Raw genomic sequence first — 12,782 nt, 5'->3', positions numbered from 1 at the left:
AAAGTCAACTGCATCTTGACTCTCCTGTCATTCACAACTGACCTTGCCCCAGCAATTGCTGCCTTGGCTTATTCCTTCTGTACACTTGAATAGTAATTAAATAAGAACATGGTTAACAGTGAACTTGAGCTTTCACAATTTCCATCTCCAGGAAAGCTATTCAAAGGTGACTGCTTATACAATAAGCAAAGGATCAAGATTTTCCCCTATAGATGTAAGGAACTAAAGCAGTTTCTGCAAGCCTTTGAAAGGATGTACTTCCTCATGATATCTGAGGAGAAGAGAATACTTCCTGGCATAAGGTAGAGCATCCTGGCAGATAACTTCTAAGGACTGCCATTGCTTCTGGAAATGAGTCTTTCAGGAGATGCCTCCGTTGAATTCTGTCTCCTTCTTATCACCAGGATAACTTATTGATAAGACAAGCTGAATTTATTGCTCTCCTGGTAATATGAAATAGAAAGGAAGGAATATGGTCTGAATAATGGAGATTTTGAAATATGGTTTAAGTTGGAGAGGCCAGACAGGGGATGGGAAGACCTGGTTAGGATTAGGTAAAGGACATGATCTAACAGTTTAGGTATCACAATAAATTAGTGACAGTTGATGAGACCAGAATTCAGAGAATTTGGGGATATAATTTACTGCTTATTTTTACATATTATTTGCAACTTTTACCTTTCTTGGCAAGTCCCCAACATAGGTTAGTGCTAATGGCTTTTATCCCATCGCATCAAAATAATGTGTCATTTCCATTGCTCTCCAAGTCTAGAACTAAAGTTCTAGGCTTTCCTATGAATATATCTTATGCCAGGGATGAGGATTCAGTGGTTCTTGTAGAGAAAGAAACAGTAACTCAGAGACACACTGCACTCTCCAGATAACTGGGCAGACTGGGGATGTTCCCTCAGTTATGCAGAACTGAGCAGCATCTAGATGGCCACACTTGGTGCCTTACCTGCTCTCACTCTGGTCTGCAGCTGCTCTCAAACATGAGCGGGCATGACAGAGTTAAGAGCAGAGGCCTTGAGAAACCTGTGTTTTGTTATAGGAAAATGGCTTTCAGCTTCAGTTGCTGATGCCAGAGAAGATGCTTGAAATCAAGAAAGAATAATAGAAAAGGACTTTTGAATCACATGGGAGTCTTCGAGGACTTCTCAGCCTAGAAGATCTCCCTCTTACTGCCTCAAACCAATAATTCTCTAAAGCCCCCAGCACAGATGTAACTTTACAGATTGTGTTTGAATACCTGGGTGCAGGCTATGGACATGCTCAGTAGCAAGAACTAGGGACAGCTTAATAATAGCAGCAGCCCTGGAAACAGAGCTCCGAGACTGTGTGGTGGTTGATGTGGATGGTCACTGAACTTCATGAGAGCCCTTGAACAATTGCAGACAGAAACTGTTGTAACTCTCTGATTAGTGAATCAATGGAAAAGACCAGAAAGGGGGCTTTATAAAGCAGGGAATGATGAGGGACAGGAGCTATGAAAGAAGAAACAGATCTAGACAGACTCAAGCTTTCCTCACTCCCACTCAGAAGGACTTAGATGTTCAAGCCTGGACCCCTCCCCTCTATCATCATCACCCCTCCAGACTTAGAGAACATTATGTGGTATCTGGTTGGAGAGAAAACTTCCCCCTGCCCTTCAATCAATCAAATTAATATGATATCAGATTAGTAGGAGGAAAGAACAAGTTTAGTCACATATGTATGAAGAATCTATATGAATAGTGAAATGGGGCAAAGTGAGGGGACATAGACCCTGAGCTGAGGAATGGGATAGGAGCCTGAGGCTTCAAGGAGAGAGGAGACTCATGATGAAGCCCACAGACTCTGTGCCTAGACTTGTAGCTGCCATTGAGATAGCTTTATCAGATAAAAAGGCTTCTTCTGATAATATCCTAATTCTGAGTAATCCCCCCAGTTTTCATTCCTCTAGGAGGTTAGTGGAGTGGTACAAGTTTCTCACAAACCTATAGGACTTCAGCTTAAAATAATCCACATAACAAAGTTAATGCATCTGGGGAAGGCCTAGACTGCAGAGGCCTCAGCGTTTCATGCGCCATGTTGCTGAGTGGACATAGCGGCATAATGTCTGTGTGGAACACGCTGAGCAATCACATAACAAGGCCCTCCATGCAGATGACGAAGCTGAGGGGAAAGTAAGTTTGAGAGAGAGAAGTGAAGAAGCAGCACCTAGTCACAGAGAAAGAAACTTGGTGGTGTTGGGGAAGAGGGCAGGGAGACAAAAGACATTTAAGCAAATTTAATTGCCCATGTATGGAGAGACTTGGAGTCAATTTTGCTATCAGGAAAGGAGATCACTTCCTCTCTCAAGGAAATGTTCAGTGGGGTTGATGTGGATTTGTGTTAGGACTGTGTTATAACTGTGGGTCTGGCCCCCAGGCAGAGGGTCCATGGTGGCCCTGCACAATTCTAGATTGTAATCTGCTGTTCATCTGCTTATGCATGTACAAATTGAAATTTGTTCTTAGTAAATTCAAGCAGGCACCTAAAGACTTAAGTTAATTAACAGTGGTCTGCAGAGTGATGTTTTTTTTTTTTACTTTCTTGCAAGCAAATCTAATCTGGGAACTGAATGTGTAAAAGAGATAAACACAAGAGCTGCTGTGGTTGAAGCAGATAAAAATTGAGGAGCACAGAATATGTGAATCAGAGAGAAAGTCACGGCCAGTTGAACTTCCTGGGGGCCAGCCTAGTCTAGCAGGAGGGCAGTTGAGCCAGCTCTGCCTCATGGAGCAACTTCCCTGAACAAATTACCCAGCTTCCCTTAGGATCAGTTTCCTCCTCCATAAAGCTCGGCTATCACTCCGTGGGTTTAAATACCTGTTGTGATGATTAAATGATACAATAGTTGAAAGTACAGAGCATAGTATCTGGCAGTGAAAGGCGCTCAATAGATTGAAGGAGCAGGAAAATATTCCTCCAGATTCTCAGTCTCTACTTGTTGTTAATGTTATCACTGTGCTCAAAGAGGAATAGCTTTTGGGGGACTATTCCAGGTCTGTCATTTCCCTGGCTTTTAGCATTTCCCAATCTTCACAGAGGCTTAGATGTCACAAAGATAAAGTGTAGTGTAAGACTTTAGTAATGTCTGGTGTACACATGGAGGGCGTCGTTCATCTCAAATGATCGGGCTATGATTTACAGTCAGAAATGCACGTGTATCATGCCACACACAAAACTGAAACAAACGTTTCATGGAAGAACACACAAAAACTGAAATTTTTTCATTTCTTTAAAAAAAATAATAGTTATCACAGCCATTAAATTGATTTTACAAACCCAATAACAGGTCATGATCCATAGGATGAATAACACCAACGTGTAGACTGTGTCCTTAAAGGCCAGTGTCATTTTGACGCAGCGGAGGAACACGAGGAAAACGTGGATTCACAACCGACTGCGTGCAATTTAGGATCATCAGAATGCTGCTTCTACAAAAGACCAAAGCTCTAGGCTCTTCCCCTATTTAATCATCAGAAAAACAACACCATCCTGGTGTTGTTCAGTCAGTCCCTCTGCATAGGCTGCCACATGCCTGACTGTGCCGCCTCATTTGCAAGAACATAAATAGATTGTTTTTATCACAAATATTTAACCTTCTGGTTTGGAGCTGTGCTTACCCTTACATTGCTTAAACAGCCTAGAGACACCAACTGTGTGTTTATAATTGAAGAAAATGTTGTGTAAAGTCACAGACGGAAGGAGGAGGTGATCCCGGTTGGATGCGTGGCCCTGAGTGACTGGCTGTATGGGCTCCTCATCTCTGCTGGGTGTGAGCACAGGGGTCAGAGCTGAGGACATGGCTCCAGCCTTCCAGGGCCCTGGGGAGGGTGTATGACAGAAAATGTATGATCAGTACGTCCAAAATTTGTTGGAATCTGTAAAGAATACTTTTGGAGACTCCTTATTCCTCCTTTAATTCTTTTGGCTGATCCAGTGATAAGTTGCCATGAGTGAGATAAGCAAACGAGAAAACAAATTTGACTTTGTAGGTATCGAGGTCCATATGACGTGGGGCCCAGCGAATGACTGAAGCGCCAGTGTATATATCTTTTAGGCAAAGAAGCAAAATCAATCTGTGAAGAAGACAGGACAAAGAAGTTCTTATAAGTCCCAGTTTGGGCAAGGAATTGAGTGAGGTGGGCAGAGCTTATTGACACAACTCCATGTCCCTGTCTGATGATAAGGGTGTCTCTCCAGCTCTGTGGGAGGAGGGTACCATTTCCACAGAAAATTAGTTCCTGCTTTGGGGACTGACAGAGAGGAGGGTCAGATAAAAATACCTGCTTCTAGGAGAGGAGGTTTAGGGTGTCATTCATTCACTGGCTATTTTTTTAATTCAAAAATACCAATGTTATTGGGGCACACCTCTGGAGACCTGACTGGGACCCACCAGAGCACAAGCACAGGGAAGAGAGTTCCTAACCTTAGAGGGGCGAGTGGAGACAGAGACATATGCTGTCCCTTTGGCTCTTGACAATGATTTGCAATTAGTTCATTGAGCAAAGAGAAAAGGGGGTTTCCAGAAGGAGGATCAATGAGTTCAAAGGCAACAAGGTAGGAAAGAGGAGGACAGGTGCCTGGATACCAGGAGTTTGGGGTGACTGAAGCACAATTATGTGGGGGACAGCAGTGCAGCCAGGAAGGGAGGGAAAGGCTTGTTGAGCCATACCAGGGATTTGAACTCGGATTTGAACTCCTGCTTGAGATGTAAGAGAGCTTTGGAAGGATTTTCAGAAGGGCTTCAGCATGTTCAAATTGTAGTTTTAAAAGATCCACAGGGAAGGCCCTCCCTGGTGGCGCAGCGGGTTAAAGCACAGCACAAAGAAGCTTAAGCCACTTCCGCATGAGTTCGATCCCCGCCTGCCCCGGAGGTGACCACATGGCGTGGCAGACCTCTCCTGACCCGCCCGCTGCTCCTCTCAGCAGTGTGCTTCGTAGACCTGCCTGTTCTGCTCCCCACTCTGTCTCTGGTGAATCCTCTCACCCTCCGCATCTCTGGCCTGTACCCCAGTTCTGTACGAATAAATAAATCTTAAAAAAAAAAAAAAAAAAGATCCACAGGGAACATCTGGGGGTGCAGGAGTCAGGGGGTAGGCTAGAGTCAGAGGCCACTGTGGTGATCAAGAGATGCTGGTACTCAGGCCTGCAAAGGGAGGGTGGAAGTCCACCGGAACGGTCAGAGAAGAATATCCCTGGGACGTGTACGAGATGTGGGGGAAGGGAGGCATTCAGCATCATGAGCAGACGGCCCTGATGTCTGCTGAGAATGGTAGAGAAGGGATAGTTATTTGGGATGAGTGCCAGCTGACAGGAAGAGGGAGAGAGGAAGGAATGCGTGCCAAGGTACACACATTCTACAGATATGACAAAATGTACCGTTCCCTTACCACCTTCTAAAAGATGCCATTGTGGAAGATATATTGCATTCACAACTAAGGTATTTAGATGCTAACAGCCCTCACACACTGATGCACATGTGTGTGTGTGTAATGTGCAGGCACACACACTGCTCCCACTTCCTCCCCTTTTCTTAGCTGACAGCCAGCCAGAGTCTGTCTGGATCCAAGGCCAGATGAAGAAGGTAGATGGGTTCACCTGGTATTTAAATGAAAATGCCTGTGCCTATCATCTGCTGAGAAAGGCCAGCGAGCCTAAATTTCAAGCTCCAGACCCCTTGGGAAAGAGCATGTCACAAAGCTCCACTCTTTCTGAATAAAGCTCGGGTGAATTAAAGAAGGCTGCTGGTTCCCGCATGGCCAGGTTTCAGCTCCAGTGTTTGGACTCCACTTTGACCCTGTGTGAGAGAAGGGACCTCAGTTCAGAAAGGCGGCTCCTCCCACTGGGTCCTTCTCGACCCCCTTTACCCCCTTCCGCCCCCCACCCCCACACCAAGCTGAGAATGGAGACTGAAGATAAGATTCTGCAGCAGCAGCTGTCATCCAGGGAACAGATGGGGGGCCCTGAGCAAGCAGTGGGTGCGGGAGGAGGGCATGGAGGAGGCGCAGGCCCCTGTTGCTAGGACAGTCAGCCTCAGGTGAGGGTGCAGGCAGCAGAAAACAGAGCTTAGCACATCCCCTTCTAATCAAAAACTTCTTTTAAAATGATTCTTCATCCCCATACCCTCTGTACCCTTTAAAATCTCCCAAATACCCTAAGGACCGGAAAGCACCCTTGTGCTTATGTCTCTGCAGGCTGCTTGAACTGACCCCTCAGCGCTTGGTTTCCCTCCTTCCCCTCCAGAATGGGGGGTGGGGAGTGGAGGATGGAGGATGGACAGACCTGAGGGCATTTAGGTTGGAGACAAGACTAGGAGTGAGAAATTGTAGCTGTGAGGGGAGAGTGGGATAGGACACTCAATAGGGAAGAACAAAGGGTTTGAGAGGGGATTTTTTGTTAAGAAGCAAGACATTTGAGCATTGTTATAAACTGAGAAAAATGCCCATAGGAAAAGGAGGCTGAGGATAAGGAAGAAGGGATTAACTGAAGTGTGGACTTCCACTAAGGCCCTCGGCCCCGTGTCCCTCCCAGGTCGTCTCACAGCGCCACGGAGGTTCCCCTCTCCTACCGTGGCAAACATGGCTCCATCGCGCCTCTGTGGCCTATGGAAGCAGATGTTTGCCACAAGTGGGGTGAGGGGCAGTCTTATGCAGGGCCCTGGGCACTAATGCTCTCTCCATAGTCCCCCACTCCAGAAAGGGGTGGGGACCCAGCCAATCCTCAGCTCTTCTCTTGGTCCCCAGGTTTCCTCTGCACACTTCACTTCACTGTGGTGTCCTGGCGGCAGCTCTGCCCTCTCCCAGCCTGGCTCAGCCTTGAAAGGATTTCTTCCCCAGCTGGATCCTGCCAGGCCTTTGTCAGCATCCAGACACTGCTCTTATTCTTCCTTGAACTTTGATCAGATTGTCTGGAACTACCCAGCCTCTGCCTGGTGTCTTCTCTGCACTTTGAAACTGCACGCCTCAGATCAGAGTTCCACTCCGTGCACCTCCCCTGTCCCATCACTGACACTTGAACAGACTTGCCACACCTCTGCCTAGACTGCTCGCTGGTTTCAGCAGCAGCCCTGCATACAGAACACCTTCCCGCTAAGTCCTACGTTCCTGCTGTGTTCACGGCCCACCTCCATTCCCTGCCAGCAAGACCAACTGGGGACCAACTTTTACTCAGGTCCTGAAGGACCCAGCACTGGTGTGAGATCTCCCCTTGTTGGCACACATAAGCAAGAGACACTCAGAGACTCCAAACTGTTAAATGGCGACACAAAAATGTATCCGGACATCTCCCTCACAAAGGCAAAGGAAGCAGACTCTTAGTATGAAAGATCTCTAGTAGAATCATTGTGCCAAGAGAGGAAAGATCAGAAGGGATATTCCTAATAATAGTTGCCCAGTAAGAGCCTGCTAAGTTACCTATACCTTTGTGAACAGCCAAACAGTGCTGGCCAGAATCGGGGGCCCCTGAAGCCCCAAAACTTGTCATAGGTCTCAGGTACCATCTGTTGGGGAAATGTTAGCATGTGACTGAGGAATAGCCAGGGACCCCAAACTATTAAGGGGTGCATACCCTAAAAGGAGTCCTGCCACACAAAGCCAAAGGAAGCATACTTTAATGATGAAAGATTTTTTTAAAACAATGAACCCTTTTTTTAAAAAAAGATTCATTTATTTATTTGTACATATAGAAGTGGGGCACAGGCCAGAGGTAGGGAAGGTGAAAGGATTCACCAGAGTCAGAGTGGGGAGCAGAACAGGCAGATCATCGAAGTACACTGCCAAGGGGAGCAGTGGGTGGGTCAGGAGAGGTCTGCTGTGCCATGTGGGTCACCTTGGGGCTAGGGATGGAACTCACTCTGAAGCAGCTGCGGCCGGCCAGCTTGCAGTACTTCATCCTTAACTGTTGTGCCACCAGAGAGGGCCCTGATGAAAGATTTTTAATATAATCAGAGACAGAGTAAAGAAAATAGATCCTGATAATAGTTGTTTATTATGGTCCCCCAAATTACCATTCCCTCGTGAACAAATGCCCAGCCAAATTGCTCACCTGAAGTGAGGCCAATGAAGTAGAAAGCTTGCCGCAAGTCTAAGCTACCTTCTACTGGGGAACCATAAGAAAGGAGCTAGGCAGTTCCCAGAAAGCTAGGATAGGAGAGGTACAAAGATCAAAATTTACATACATTCTTTCAGGATGCTACATTCAGTCCTGACTGGCGCCTTTACAAAACCACTCCAGATTCAAAACCCAGTCCTCATTGGCTTATCAAAACCCACCCTGTACTGGTTTCAGAACCTAAACCCGACTGGCATGTGAAACCTGACCTGTGTAGGTTATGTCTTGGCCGAGCAGGGTGGGGCATGCTCTGCTCTACCACCAAACCAGGAGAAGTGGTCTCCCCTTCTGTCACACCCTCTGAGGTCATAGGCCAACCCCCAATTTGGAGGACATTGTTGTCAACAGCCTTCTTCAGACTAACAAAATACCACCCCTCCACCCCAGTTCAGTGCCCTCACTCTAATCCCCCAGCTGTGAGACCCTCCGTTCCCCTGAAGCCTGTCTTCTGGGCCCCAACTCTGGGTCCCATCATTTGCCCTCCTGGAAACAACAGAGCATGTGTGAACCCCAAAGTAGGTCACGGTGAGAACCCCCACAGGTGAGAACTGGTGATTCTGGCAGGCAGCTGCCTGCCATGTCTCTGCACATGCCCCAGGGGAAGTGGACTGAGGTGAGAAGCTCCTCTTCTGACCCCAGTGGGCCTGTGCCACACCCATGAGATCACTTCCCACAGCTCTGGTCTGTTCTGGGCTCTCTTCCCTGTGGTACCTAAGCCCAGACCAGGTTGGAGGATGGTGTCAAACCTGATTTTCAGGATGCTTGTTCCCATAAGGACCAGAGTCAAGGCCGGAGTATCGAGTTTGGGGCTCTGAGAGGCGCTTATTGTAGAGCTGTGCTGCCAGCTCTGGCTCTAGGCCACTTCACTTGGGATCCTGGGCTTAGCTCCCTTGTCAACACACCTTATCTCAGCGTTACCCACCCACTCATTAGTCTTCCACCTTTGTGACCCTGTGCGTCACTGGAATTCTGTAATAAATGTATCTAGTCCTGGTGCTGAATGTCCCCATATAGTCACATGTGTAATAGGACTCTTGCCCCAGTTGCAGGCCATCCCGAGAGCAAATAGCCCTCTCAGCCATCAGCTCTGCTGCCCTTTGCTGCCCTCCCCTGGCCATCAGCATCACTACAGCTAACCTTTGTGTTCCGAGGGCTCATTAATGTTCTTGTTCAAAGAACCCTAAATGAGAGCCCACTCTGAGCTAGGAGGCTATGAAATGCCTAAATATTGAAGCTTCAGTGATAAAATATACATGATTCTTGCCTTCCAGGAGCACATCATCTAGTACAAAAAAAGTCAGGAGAAAATGAATGAATGACTAGATGAATGCATCCCTGTGCAGCCCTATGAAAGCCTCGATTTGTTAACCATGCCACAAGCTCCACCACACAACAACTTCACCTGACAAAGGCCTTGGACTTGGGCACTCCTTCCCCTGTAGAGGTGGAGTCGGGGATATCTGACCCTCTGTCCAGAGTGGAGTATCAGTCACATCTTCCTCCCTAGCATTTTACAGTTTGGTTTCATTCATAAGCTATGTGCTCACACGTAGCTTTCATTCTTAAGTATGGTACTAAGCAGGTATCAGACATTGTGTCAGGCAATGAAGATGCTGTGGAGGATCCCCAGCCCCCACGCGAGCTACAGTCCAGCTTAGAAGACAGACGTAAATAATCACTAGGCAGACTGTATGATACCAGTGATCAGAGCAATTAAGCTGTAAGCGCCCTGCACAGCAAGCACAGGGCGTGGGATATATGGTTTTGAGGAGGAAGGGATGAATTCCACAGGATGTGCATGGCCGGCGCCTTAGAAAGTGCTGAGTGCATGGAAAAGGCTGCAGAGTAGAGGCCTGGGAACCCAGACAACCATTGCCTCCCTCTAATGAGGTCTGCTGCCAGAGCAGCTCATGTGGCCCCTCCACCCACCCCTCCCGCAAGCCACCATTCTGACCTCCTCGACCTCACACCTCACCTCCATGGCAGAGGATGCGACTTCGTTGACCAGGATCTTTGTAAGCTTCCTGATCAGATCCAAGGTGATTCCAGAGCCGCCGCCCTGTATTCCCGGAGCCCAGTCCGCTCTAGGTCCCAGCGTATACCCAGTCCTTCCTGAAAGACCTGGCACATAGGTGCTCCACAATTCTGTAGTGTTTTCTTTTTAATACATGCATAAATTTTGTACAATTATTCTGGCAGGAGCATAGCTGCAATAAGGAATTTGGTCTTGATTGGACTCATTTCAGCAATGGAGACAACCATCTGGTTCTTTGTAGCCAGAAGTGGGTGTATTGGTCACCAACAGGGTATAGAGTGAGTAGTGACACCACTGGCCTACCTATAGGCCATGGACAGTGCTACCATCACCCCTGAGCTGAGATTTAAGGGTGCCCCTTTCCAGGGAGAGGAGCCAGCGTGAGCTGACTGGCGATGAAGAAGGGGTATGAGGAAGGGCTGTGGCAGCAAGGGAGAGCAAAGGGGCCTCCCTTGTGGGGCCTCTGCCATGAGGGGAGGGAGGTGCAGAAGAGCTGCAAGAACATAGCTCCTGAGCCTCCCTCTGCTAGGGCCTCGGGCCTCCTTGCCAGGACCTAGTGGGCTGCGCTGGTAGTGACCGGCGGTTCGGGGATCCAGCACAGGCTGCAACACTTTGCTTAAAACTACAGCTGGTTTGTAATTTCGGCCTTAGACAGTAATTACAGCTGCCAGGGCTCCTTGGAGAGATAATTACGGAAAAGATTCAGCACATTCATTTTATCTACACACTTAACCATCAATTAAATCATTACCATCTAATGCTATTCCAGAGTTTAGAAATGTTCTGTGAATGTATAATTTTGAAGTTTGTTTTCAGAGGGTTTTAAGTGAAAAATTGCCCCAATTTCCAGAGCCAGCGGGCCCACATGTGTGCTTTTTCCCTGTGGAGACAGAGCCAAAGAATATGCGTGCCCTGTGGCAGCCACCTCCCTGGAGGCCTGTGCTGCAGGGCACCAGGCACAAGGGGCTGGCAGCCCACGTCCTGGTTTTGCCTGTGACCTCCGGGAGTCCGTGCTCTTCCAGAGCAGGATGGCTGCTGGGACCTGGGGTCGGCGCTGCTGCAGATGGAAAGGTGGCTTGTTTGGCTAAAAGGCTTCCAGGAGGCGGCCCCGCTGTGCGATTTTGCAGGGCCACTGGGCCAGCGCCCGTCACCTGGGTCAGGGGTGAGATCTTTTCATTGGAGAACACCAGTGAGTATGGTGTTTAGAGCACAGGCTCTGTTTTCAGGCCACTGGACTCACATTTAGTTTTGTGCTTCTGGACTGTGTATCCATAGGCAGACTTCTGAATCTAAGCCTCAGGTTATACAGCTTTTATTTTTTAAGATTCATTTATTTATGCATACAGAACTGGGGAACAGATCAGAGGTGTGGGGGAGAGAGGATTTACCAGAGACAGAGTGGGGAACAGTATAGACAGAACACTAAAATACACTGCTGAGGGGAGCAGCGGGCAGGACTGGAGAGGTCTGCCATGCCATGTGGGTCACCTCTCTGATCAGGGATCGAACTTGTGCTGCAGTGGCTGTGGATAGCTTCATATGCTGTGCTTTAAACCATTGCACCACCAGGGAGGACCCCTATTCAGCGTTTTTAACAGCAAAGTCATAGACACTACCAAGAACAACTTAAATGAGAAAACAAATGTAAGTCGTTTAGCAATGTCCAGTGCATAATGGATGCGAGGTGCATTAGAACAATAAGGAAACTGTCAGGAGGTCACAGTCAGAAGGGAGACCAGAGGGCTTCAAGGCTGCTGCGGGAGGCCCAGGCCTCTGAAGCGTGTGGCGCCCCAGGCTCCCACTCCTCCTCTCAGATGCACCTCCCCCAGGGGGCCCGCCAGGAGCCTCTGTCTGCAGACTAGCTGTTTGCCTGAGTCTTCCTTGTCTGACCTTCCTCAGCTCCCGCTGGTTTTCCTGCGCCCGAGCTGCTCTGCCAGCTTCTCCCACAAGCCGTGTAGCCCACGGCTCACTCGGCCCTTTCCTGCATGTCCTCCCTCGCTGTCTCATGGGCTCGCAGTTGGATGCAGTCAAGCCCCGAGTTTCTGTCTTGAGCTGTCATCCATTTCTTCTACACCACACCAAGCAGCTTTGGGGGGCAAGTGCCCATTGATCCCCAAGGAAGCAACTGCTTTCTGGCTCCCAACACCAGTCAAATTTCCTAACAGACAGTGCTTCTGACCCCAGTCGGCTCTCCCAGCTCTGTACCTAAAGCCTGGACCCCAGAGGAACCAAGACCACCTGGGCCTGGCCATCGTCTCCTACCTGAGAGCCAACTCTTCTAGACTATAGCATTGGCCCTTCCTGCTCCTCGCCCCTCTACACCCCCTCCCCATATGCTCCTCTGCTGAGCTTGCCAAAGGGCCCCAATTTATTTTTTAATTGAACTATAATTGACTCATACTATTATATTAGTTTCAGGTGTACAGCATGGTGATTCTATGTTTGTATATATTGAGAACATCATTTAGTTAACTTCTATCACCTTGTCACCCCACATAGTTAGACAAGTTTATTTTCTCATAAGAACTTTTAAGATCCCTTAGCAATTTTCAGATATTCGATACAGTATATTATTAACTATAGTCATCATGCTAAATATTTTTTTTTT

General features: G+C 48.0%; 1 protein-coding gene across 1 annotated transcript in view; it reads left to right on the top strand.

Moving 5' to 3' along the window:
* SYT9 (synaptotagmin IX) overlaps window positions 1-12,782 on the top strand; it is a 167,261-nt gene that overhangs the window by 137,982 nt on the left and 16,497 nt on the right. The window lies entirely within an intron of this gene.

This window comes from Condylura cristata, unplaced genomic scaffold (assembly GCF_000260355.1).
Source record: "Condylura cristata isolate star-nosed mole 26May11 unplaced genomic scaffold, ConCri1.0 scaffold00015, whole genome shotgun sequence".
In the NCBI taxonomy this organism is placed as follows: Eukaryota; Metazoa; Chordata; class Mammalia; order Eulipotyphla; family Talpidae; genus Condylura; species Condylura cristata.
This window is presented reverse-complemented; position numbering and strand designations above follow the sequence as displayed.